Source organism: Beta vulgaris, chromosome 4 (assembly GCF_026745355.1).
Source record: "Beta vulgaris subsp. vulgaris cultivar EL10 chromosome 4, EL10.2, whole genome shotgun sequence".
In the NCBI taxonomy this organism is placed as follows: domain Eukaryota; kingdom Viridiplantae; phylum Streptophyta; class Magnoliopsida; order Caryophyllales; family Amaranthaceae; genus Beta; species Beta vulgaris.
The window spans coordinates 15077206-15089472 of NC_079205.1; positions in this window are offsets into that span (position 1 = coordinate 15077206).

The following is a 12267-nucleotide window of genomic DNA, read 5'->3' on the forward strand; positions in this document are numbered from 1 at the left end:
CTTAAATGAAATTTCGCCATTTGAGTTAATTATAAGAGGATGAATGATGATATAAGGAAAATTAATAGCGAGTAACTAATTTACTGGAGAAGATTTTATAGAAAGTAGTTTTAGAATTTAGATGAGATTTGATGCATTTAGGGTCTGTTTTTCACAACTTATTTTCAGTTCAGCTCAGTTCAACTTAGCTTCATTTTTTTTATAACTATTTTGTTAAATATTATTATTATTATGTTGGTCTAATTTATTTTACTAATTACTCTTGTTATTATTATTATTTATTTTTATATTATTATTATTAAGTATTATTATTATTATTAGAGTTTTTTTGTCAAAAACAATCTTTTAAAAGTGTCATTTTGTGAGAAACAACCTTATAATTTTTTTTTTGTGAAAAAAAACCTTTAACCTCTTTTTTTTTTATATCAGACCATAAACCTATTTTTCGACATTGACTTCAGTTTTCCGACTTTGACTTTTTTTTACCCCCTCCTCTTATATTTTTCTTGGAATTTACTTTCCCTCCAATTTTCTTCTTATAAACCCACCTTATACTTCTTCCCTCTTTCACACTTAATCACTTCTTCTTCTCTCTCTTCCACATTAAACCCAAATTCGAAAATTCCCCAAAGAAATCCCTAAATTTTCTTTGTTGTATTTTAGGATTCCTCAATTGGTAAGTTTAGGATTCTCCATCTCAATTAATTTATTCTTGTTCATAACATTTAGGGCTTATCTTTTCAATTGAATTAGGGCTTGTCTTATCAATCGAATTAGGACATTCCTTTGAACTTAATCTGTTGTTTTCTTTGTTGTAGTAATATGGTGAAATGCAGTTGTCAATTTTAAGTTGTAAAAAGGACAACATGGACTCATAATAACCCAGGCAGAAAATCAAGTGTAATACAGCAAAATCAAGTGAAAAATCCTAAACTTATTAATTGAAGAACCCTAAAATACAGCAAAGAAGATTTAGAGATTTCTTTGGGAAATTTTTGAATTTGGGTTTAATGTGAAAGAGAGATAAGAAGAAGTGGTTAAGTGTTGAAGAGGGAAGAAGTGGTTATATAAGGTGGGTTTATAAGAAGGAAATTGCAGGAGAAGTTAATTCCCAGAAAAATAAAAGAGAGGAAGCGGGTAAAAAAAAAGTCAAGGCTGGAAAACTGAAGTCAATGCCGGAAAATAGGCTCGTGGTCTGCTCTTACAAAAAAATTGAATTTAAAGGTTGTTTTTCACAGAAAAAAATTTATAAGGTTGTTTCTCACAAAATGACACTTTTAAAAGGTTGTTTTTGACAAAAAACTCTTATTATTATTTCTATATATCATTTTGTTTTATAGCTTTACCCATTATTATTACTATTATTATTAAAAGGAACATGGTTTAGGTCAAAACACAAATAAAACCACATTTTTAGCTCGTAAACCAAACAAATCGCGTCAAAACGGTTTATGATGTAATTTTGCGCGGTCCGACCCAATCATTATTTTTATTACTAAATATTATTATATTATTAAATCTAATTATTAAATAGTAATAATATTAATTTACTTCTTATTATATATTATTGTTATTATATAATCATCATCAAGTATTAATATATTAATACAAATAATATAAAATAATTATTATTAATTATCATTATTATCATTAATTATTATTATTATTAAATTATTATTTAATATTCATGTTATTATTTTTTAAATATTATTTATATATTTATTACATTCAATTTAATTCAATTCAGTTCAGCTCAGCTCACTTCAGTTCAGTTCAGTTCAACTGTTTTATGCCGAAGAGAACATGCCCTTAGAGGACGACAAATTAAGTTGTAAAGATAAAAATAAATATAATTGCGTGTTATCAAAACTATATTAGTGCAAATAAACTATATATTTTAAAAGATAAATCAACACTAAATTAGTAAGATTGAAAAATTAAATTTCATAGAAAACATATATTATTATAAACGGGTCCGGCAGGTTAGCACGCAATATGTTTGAGGTTGTCCATATCCGCCCATTACATTAGCGGCCTGAGCTCGGCCCAGAAAATTTTTTCAAAATTTGTTTTCCAAACCGATAATTTTAACGGGTCAATCTGGACTGGCTTAGCGGATCGTTCCGCCCCTAAACAGTTCTATTTTAGATGAGATTTGATGAATGTAATATATATACTATAGATGTAAGTATTATGAGGGTATTCTACTTTTGTATCTGGTACAAACCAAAAAAATGTGAGTAATACATTAAATGTAGCAATGTTATTCTTATATTATGACATGTCTTTATTTTGGCAGAGCATTAGATTGGTGGTCAAGTTGAACAGCCAAATAGAAGATTTTTGGATCTTTGATTTTCAATTGACATTTACTTTCATTATTTGTTTATTCTTTTATATCAATTGAATTTTCTTAAATGCTAATGTTTATAAAATTGGTTGAAATTGATTAAAATACTGATATTTTATAAATTTATTGTGAAAAAACTAATTAACGTCTACCACTTCATATAACTAGCCAAAAAAATACTAATAATAATTCATAAAAAAATATAAACTCGTAAAAAGCTGACATATATAACAATATTGCATTGATACCAACAACTTCCTCAACCTACCAATATATGTATATGTAAACTAGTTTTTATGGCCGTGTTATGTCCCGCATTATGACATGTTTAATTTCATCTATTAATATTTTACTTTAAAATGATAAAATTAAACGAGACTTGGTTTACTGGTTAAGACTTTAATATATGAGCATAAAGTCATGGAATCACATCTTATACAAGGAGTTTTCTAATTTTTTTATGGATATTTCACCAAATACCCCTGATAAATCACGAAATTCACCATATACCCTCAATGTTTCATATATTCATCATATACCACTGACTTTCCAAACTTTTCACCACATACCCTTTTTGGTAACGGACGTTAAGTCGTTGTTCCCGTTATTTACAATTTTTCCATTATTAATCCTTAATCCTAACCCCTAATCCTAACCTCTAACCTTAACTCTAACCCTACTAGCCTGACCCCCACCCCTCCCCCTCCCCCTCCCCCAGCCCCTGCTAGCCAACCTCCACCCCCCTCCTCCTCCCCTCCACTCCAGCCCATCCCTCACCCCGTCCTCCTCGATCTCCCGCAGCCCCCACCCCATGACCCTCCCCTTTGATTTCCTGCAGCCCCCTCCCCTTCAATTTCCCCACCCCCCTAATTAACGAAAGGATAGAAGACAAGAGAAAGAAAATATTGGGGAGGGGCGGAAATTGCGGTTGTAGGCGAAAATAACTAGAGGTCGAGTTCGAAGTCGTCGGAGAAAATTGCAAGCGTCGGAGAAAATCGAAGGGGAGGGGTGGGGCGTTGGTCTGGCTGGAGGAGAGGTGGAGGGGAGGGTGGGGGCAGGACTGGGGTGGAGGGGAGGGTGGGTGGGTTAGACTTATGGATTAGGGCTTAGGGGTTAAGGTTAGGGGTTAATAATGACAAAATTGTAAATAACGCTAACGGCAAGCTAACGTCCGTTAGAAAAAGGGCATTTGTGAACGTTTTTGAAAACTTAGGGGTATATGTTAAATATCTGAAACATTGAGAGTATATGGTGAATTTCTTGATTTATCGGGGGTATATGGTGAAAAAATCGATTTTATAATATATGTGAGTTACGTCAATTAAAAAAATCCTAATGGAGAGTATCACGTAGCACCGTTCATTGTTTAGGAACGCGTTTTAATATATTAGTATACATAGATTTCATTATGTAACTAGAAGAAGGGAGAAGGCACATAATAGTTATTGAAGTAAATTTTGTCAAATTATGGTAGAGGAGGGTGTGCAAAGTAGTTACTGAAGTAATTATTTTCCCATATGTGTCAATCTGCTATTTGATAGGTAATAAATTATGTCATAATCTTAATCTTGCCATTTTGCTAGCTAACCTTATGAGATTTCAATCGCTTATAATAAGTTCCAATTAGGTTCAGTCGGATTCAATAAGTTTCAATCAGGCATAATAAATTCAGATAAGTCCAGTATAGATAAGTACATGGATTTCTATATGAAGATAACACACCCTAAATAATGAAATACTCCTTCCGTCCCAAAATATAGTTCTCATTTCCCCTTTTTTCACAGTAATTTATGCAAGTGGAATCTAAGAAGGATAGTAAAGATTTTTTCGTTTATTTAAATAAATGTTGTATGGAAAAAGATGATTTTAGGAGATTGAATGGAGAATAATTGGTGAAAGAGCGAGCATTCATTGTAACATTTTAGTTGAATAAACAAAGGGAAAAACAAAATATAAGAAGCAAATAAATAACGGGACATGGTTTTTCTAGACAAATTATGGAAAAATGTGGAACTAAATATGAAAATAGGAACTATTGGGACACCCAAAATATAAATGGGAACTATATTTTGGAACGGATGGAGTAGCAAAAACAAGTTTAATCAAACAATTTAATGATTAAAGAAGAAGACAACTATATGCTTCCTCATATTTGTCTATCCTTCAGCAGTTGGTCTTGTAAGAGACCGTCTACTTTTAATTTAAAAGTAGGCGCGGCCCAAGCCCAATATTAAGAAGAGAATAGATCATATTTCTTAATATAGTGACTACTTTAATCTATTTAGTGACCATTTTAATCTATTTAGTGACCAGTTTAATCTATTCATTAATAACATTCTTTAATTCATTTAGTGACTGATTTAATCCATTTAGTGACTAGCTTAATCCATTTTGTAAGACTGACGGACTATTTTTAAAAATTGTTTGTTCTAATTCAAAATTTAGAAGGGAAATAAAAGAAGGAGAAGAGAATGGACGACTAGGATGGTGCAAGATACCTAAAAATAGTGTTAGGTTAGAGAGAAATTGAATGGGCTTCTTAGGAGAACGTAGGTTTGCATTGTCTAATTTTATATTAAAATTAGACCGTCTATTATAATAATTTGTGATCCTTCAGACCCTTTGAAGAATTTTCTAAGATCATTGTCTGAAAATCACCTTTCTCATCATCATACATCAAAGTTAAGTAATGATTAAAACTTCTCTCTAGCATAGATCAACTCTCTCCGAAAAAAGAGTGTGAATAAAAGCTAACAAAATTTTCTAACTTCAATCCCCTACCTTCCACCACCCCTTTAACTAGTAGTGTTCGCGGTTTGGTTTGGTGCGGTTTGGGATGTAGCGCAATCCAAACCGCAAATATATGATTTGATATTTTTCCAACAATAATCGCACCGCACTTTTTCCCAAACCAACTCAAACCGAACCGCGCAAAACGGATTGGTGCGGTTTAACCATTTTTTCCTCGGCAACACCAATTTTGTAATCTAAGAGTAAAAAGAAAATGTTAATAAAGATAAAGAGTCCAAATAAATATGAAGTTGACTTCATAATTATACATAAATAATAATTTATCAAAAGTGTCCAAGTTCTTTGATAAGTCATATTTATACATAGTTTTTAGGTGCATTTAGGTTGCATTTTAGAGCATTTAGTTTCATATTTAGGTTCATTATTGCATTATATTCTTAAGTTATGCTTTTGTACTTCTATTCGGTATGTTTTCTTGTTTTTGATGAATTTCAAGCATTGAGAACGTATTTGGATTATGACTAGCTAAACTTGAGGATTAGGTGCACTTGGAAAGGAGTTAAAATGCATAAGGATCGTATGGATATGTCATAGTACGAGTTTGAGCAAAAACGAAGCGGAAAATCATTAGAAGAAATGTGAAAAAGAGTCACGTCTACTCTTATGATTATAACTTTTGATGTGATTATTAGAATCGAGTAATTTCACCAGATTTGGAAACTAGACTTGAAGATCTTTCCAACGATAGGTGGAACGCCCCGAGGAGACTTCTAGTCAAGGAGTTATGCCTTTCGGAAGATTGCACTGTTTCTGCTGAAATCTGCCACGTGTACCCGCGGATCACTAATCCGCCTATTAATGATTTATTTAAGACTTTCCTTATCTTGTAAATTACTTTCCAAGTCATATTAGGTTATTGAATATTTATTTAGAGAGGTTTTCATTCTTTCCCTCCTCCCTCTCACGTTATTTTCTTAGGTTTTAGGTTTAGTTTTCTCTCTCTCCTTTTTCTCTCTAGTTTCTAGTGTAAACCCTAGTTTTTATTATTTTTCATTAATTCATGAGTTTTATTAGTTTCTTTTGTTGATTTCTTTGATTATGTTTTCTTTTATAGTTTTAGTTTTCATTATTTATCTCATGATAGAGTAGTTTCTTTTATCTATGGTTAAGTTAAACCCTAGTATGATTTAATTCATGATTGTTTCTTTAAATTCTCATATTAATTGTTAATCGTTCTTGCTTAATTGATTGTGCATATTCCAATACTAGATTAGGGATAACTAATATTGCTATGATTCCATTGTCTTGATCACAACGGGAGTTGGATTTTGACGGATTTGAGTATTTCAATTAAGGGCATGAAGTTCTCCACGGGAGTAGGTAGAATGGATTGTTAGGAAGTTAAAGTGTCGTGTTTAATATCTTTAATTTGCATGATTCCACGGGAGTAGGCTTGACTGCATATTAGAGAAGCCATAGATACTCGGGAGAGGTCTATGGTAATTTATAGGGTGTACTTTTCCTTGTGAACATTTAATTTATTAGTTTGGGGTAGAAATTATTTTGTATTATTTCGTGCTAGTGGGGATACTTAACTGTAGAGTCTTTTATTTATATATTGATTACTATAGTTAATTTGACGATCATTGATATTAGCCTCCTTTAGTCTTACCATTATTTAAGGACTAATCATAGAACTTTCTCTCTGTGGGATCGACTCTGACTTACCCTACTACATAGTTAGGAGTTTTAGTTAGGTTATTTATTTTTGTTAGGTGCGCGACACGCCTACCAAATTTTGGCGCCGTTGCCGGGGAGACGGTTTTGTTCTATTTAGTTTTTTTTATTGTTGGTGAGACTAAATTGTAAATATATTTTTTTTTCTCTCTTTTGTGAATATTTTTTTTATAACTTTTCTGTATCATGGAGTCATGTTATTTTTATGATGGGAATAATTCTTTTGCTAGGAAACATAGTCGAAATTCTTGGGATTCTCATGTTTACAGTTTTGATGCATCATATCAAAATCCTCCCAATTTTTGCATGAGTTCTCCTGAATTACCTCATATGTTATGTGAATCCCATGTATATGCTAGTAATTCTAGAGCAATTTTTTCTTTTCCTCAATATGAGAATGAATTGTTTTGGAAATACTATCACAGACTTGGTGATTTTATTGGTCCTAATCATGGAATTGAACTGTGGGATATGTGTCTAGTGATTTATGAGGGGTTAAATGAAGAAACTAGGATGGTGGTAGAATCTATGTGTAATGGAGGATTTCTATTCCAATCGCCTGATTATTGTTGGGATTTAATTGAGTGGTTGGCTAGGGATACTTATAAGTGGGAGATGTCTTTATCAGCTAGAGTCATTCCTCTAACCCCAACTTACATTACACCACCTCCTCATTGTTCTAGTTGTCACTCTACTTCTCATGATCTTTTGTCTTGTGATGTCATTTTTGTGAATGATATCACTCCTTCACCTCAATATGAATTTGATTACTATACTCAAAATTCTCATCCCCAACCGTATATTAATTTTTATGATGATGATGATGATGATGATGATGATGATGCGTGTTGTATAAAGAATGAGAGTTATGAGGATAATGATCAAATTATAGGAGAGATTAATGTGATGGATATTTTAAAAGAGGAAGAAACCTTGGATGAAAAACCTTTCTTGGAGAAGTCTATAGATGAGAGTGATGTGATTCATGAGTCTTTATCGGTTCCACCTACTATTTTTGAGTTTCATGCTCCTCTCTCTCAAAAGCTTGATCTTGTTCCTTATTCTCCTTTATTATATCTCCATCGTTCCTTCTTTCTCCCCCTTTGAATGACTTACGTGATAACGTAAATAATGTACATTTAGTTTCTTTTTCTTCTTTTGAGTCATGTAAAAAAACTAACGATTTTTCCTTTTCTTTTTCTTCTTCTTGTAAATATAATTTTTCCTTTGATTTTTCTTTTTGTCGTTTTCATAGATTTTTAGAATTAACTTATTTCATTTTTCCCTTTCACTGTTATATAATATGCTCTGAAATGTTTGCGTGAACATATGATAAGCTTCTTCGAGCATTGAACTATCATGAGTGGTCTACTAATCTTAAACGGTCAAGCAAGACCTTAAAGTTGCGCTTCTCGGGAAGCAACCCGAGTTTTGACTTATTTTCTTTTCTCTTTTCTTTATTTTTTATTTTGATTTTTGACTTTGTTTCATCTTTGTTTCTAGTGTTTTTATTTAACCACTTTGATGTGTTTTTTTAGGTGGCGCGAGTTTTAAAATAAAAAATATATAAAAAAACAAAAAAAAAAAACAAAAATCTGCCCTGCCCAGCCCGCTGGCCCATCCATGGCCCTGCTCTCCTCCCACGCGAACCCCACCTCCGCCCCACCTCTGTTTCCTTCAGGTTTTTGCCGGCTACTGCTCACCGCCGGCCACCGATCTCCGCCTCACCCAGCAGCGCACTGCCGCACCAGCCTCCCCTTTCTTTTCTTTTTCTCTCGCCTTCGCACCAGCAGCCCCTGTTTTTCGTCCCCCAATCCCCTGTTCTCTTCAGCGTTTCTCTCACAGACCACCACCCAATCTCCCCTCGCGTCTTCTTCTTCTCCCTCTTACCGCACCACTCACCGACAACCAACATCGCGCACTACCACCGGACTTATCGCCGGCATCCACACCGCACACCACCCCACTCCTATCTTTTGAACACTCCTCTATCATCCTCTGCTTCACTCCGTTCCAGACCACCGCCTCCATCCTTCGATCCTTCTCGCCATCCGCACCACCAGCGCCCCCCTACCATTTGAACACACCTTTCGATTCTTTCTTTCCTCTTCCTTTTTCTTTTCTTTCTTATTTCTCTTTTTCCTTTTATTTTTGTATTATTCTGATTTTCTTTTCCCTTTTCTATTTCTCTTTTTCCTTTTATTTTTGTATTATTCTGAAGTATAATTTGTTATTACTTTTTTCTGATGGACTTTTAATTTTTTTTATTGATGGTTCTTCTAGGATTCCCTCAAACAGGCATCAAATTAGTCCAAGTTCGCGTTTGTGAAGCATTATGACGTGGTTTTTGCGCATATTTGACTCTTCTCCCCAATTAATTAGGCAGTAAGCATTCGTTCGCACTCGCACTCGCACATGTTTATGTTCAATCCAAATTTTTGCTTGGATATTTGTTTGGTTGTTATCTTGTGAGAATTCTTTTTGAAGCCATTGGTTGAATGATTGGATTGTGTGGTCTTGGTGGTGTGTTGTGGCTTTTGGTGGGCAACTTTGGTGATTTGGTGATCCCGGGGTTGTTTTTCGTTCTTTTTCTGAGATGGTTTATGCAGTGAGGACACTGCAAATTCTAGCTTGGGGGAGGAATATTCTATCTTTTATTGCTTTTTAGTGTAGATTTCATTGCTTTCGTAGGATGTTGCACGGTTTGTACTGCTTATTAGGAGTGGGAGTTTACGTGTAACCAAAAAAATTGTACTGTTTTCTTAGTTGCATCTGCATATATATTATCTCATTTAGATTTCATCTCATTTTAGTTGCATCTATAGGACTACTGCTAAAACTTTTTGAGAACCTTGTTGATATTTTACTACATTTGTTAAGTGTCACTCATCTTGTTCATGATACTTCATAGCACGATTGTTTCGCAATGATTGTTTGTGGTAAGATTGATTGATCTCTCTCTGGCTCGATTTAACTTACTATGCAGACACCTTAACCTAAGTGAGCTTTTGTGCCTATAAACTGTGTATCTGTGTCAGTTTGTTTTTTCATGTGTGATTAGTTCCTCGTTGTTGCATTGATCTTGACTTTGACTTGGTACTCCTTGATATTTGATAGTGCATACATTTTGATATGATTGAGGCGTTTCATTTGATGATCTTAGCTCCAGAGTTATTTTTTTTTCATATTATCCTTCCTTTACCCCGCTGAGCCTTTTCTGACTTTGTTCGATTGTTACCTACATTACAAGCCATTGGCCTCATTTGATTCTTGTCCCAAGCCCAGCTTGGGGGAGCGAGTATTAGTTTTGGTTTGGTTTGTATTGAATTAAAGTGCTCTATTTGTGGTTTGGAATGATGGAAAAGTATGTTTAGTGAGCTTGAAATTGAAATGAAAGTTTGAAAAAAAAGAAAACAAAAAAAAAAAGTGAAAAATGAAATGAAAAAGAAGTGAAAAAGATTGTGAATAAAGTGAAATAAAAAGGGTTATGATTGATTTCTTAAGTGAAAAAGGTTGTTGATTAGATTTGGAGATTTGGTTGTTGCAGGAGTTGTTTGACCTTTTATGGTCATGTTTTCAGTTATATGATGCTCCCCTTCTTGGTTTTTCCACCACAATTCCCAAATTATTTCCATACCTTTAACCTCAGCCCCATTACAACCCTTAAAAGTCCTCTTGATCATATGTATTGTATTGTTGAGTATTAAGTGAGTCAAAAAGTCAAAGTTAAAGAGTATTTGCTTCATCTGAGTCGACTGATTTAGGTTGAGAGTCATTATTTACCCTTAAACACATGAGAGATTTGAGTGCACATAACTATAGTGAGGTCTGTCAGTTTGGTTAAATCCAGTTTGGGAGAGATTTTGTGGTATGATTGGAGAGTCGATTGCGATACATGACATGCTATGCGGCTTTGTTCGAGTTGTTTCGATCTTGGCTTATGTAGTGATTATATCTCTTGTGTTTTCAATTGAGTGTTTAGCCGTGTTATAGCGCCATATTGTAGGTTGTCTAACTTTTCCGATGTCTATGTCTTATTGCTTGAGGACAAGCAATGGTTTAGCTTGGGGGAGTTTGATAAGTCATATTTATATATAGTTTTTAGGTGCATTTAGGTTGCATTTTAGAGCATTTAGTTTCATATTTAGGTTCATTATTGCATTATATTCTTAAGTTATGCTTTTCTACTTCTATTCGGTATGTTTTCTTGTTTTTGATGAATTTCAGGCATTGAGAACGTATTTGGATATGATTAGCTAACTTGAGGATTAGGAGCACTTGGAAAGGCATAAGGATCGTATGGATATGTCATAGTACGAGTTTGAGCAAAAACGAAGCGGAAAATCATTAGAAGAAATGTGAAAAAGAGTCACGTCTACTCTTCTGATCATAACTTTTGATGTGATTATTAGAATCGAGTAATTTCACCAGATTTGGAAACTAGACTTGAAGATCTTTCCAACGATAGGTGGCACGCCCCGAGGAGACTTCTAGTCAAGGAGTTATGCCTTTCGGAAGATTGCACTGTTTCTGCTGGAATCTGCCACGTGTACCGCGGATCACTAATCCGCCTATTAATGATTTATTTAAGACTTTCCTTATCTTGTAAATTACTTTCCAAGTCATATTAGGTTATTGAATATTTATTTAGAAGGTTTTCATTCTTTCTCCTCCTCCCCTCTCACGTTATTTTCTTAGGTTTTAGGTTTAGTTTTCTCTCTCTCTTTTTCTCTCTAGTTTTAGTGTAAACCCTAGTTTTATTATTTTTCATTAATTCATGAGTTTTATTAGTTTCTTTTTTGATTTCTTTATTATGTTTTCTTTATAGTTTTAGTTTCATTATTTATTCATGATAGAGTAGTTTCTTTTATCTATGGTTAAGTTAAACCCTAGTATGATTTAATTCATGATTGTTTCTTTAAATTCTCATATTAATTGTTAATTGTTCTTGCTTAATTGATTGTGCATATTCCAATACTAGATTAGGGATAACTAGTATTGTTATGATTCCATTGTCTTGATCACAACGGGAGTTGGATTTTGACGGATTTGAGTATTTCAATTAAGGCATGAAGTTCTCACGGTAGTAGGTAGAATGGATTGTTAGGAAGTTAAAGTGTCGTGTTTAATGTCTTTAATTTGCATGATTCCACGGGAGTAATATTAGAGAAGCCATAGATACTCGGGAGAGGTCTATGGTACTTTATAGGGTGTACTTTTCCTTGTGAACATTTAATTTATTAGTTTGGGGTAGAAATTATTTTGTATTATTTCGTGCTAGTGGGGATACTTAACTGTAGAGTCTTTTATTTATATATTGATTAGTATAGTTAATTCGACGACCATTGATATTAACCTCCTTTAGTCTTACCATTATTTAAGGACTAATCATAGAACAACTTTCTCTCTGTGGGATCGACTCTGAATTA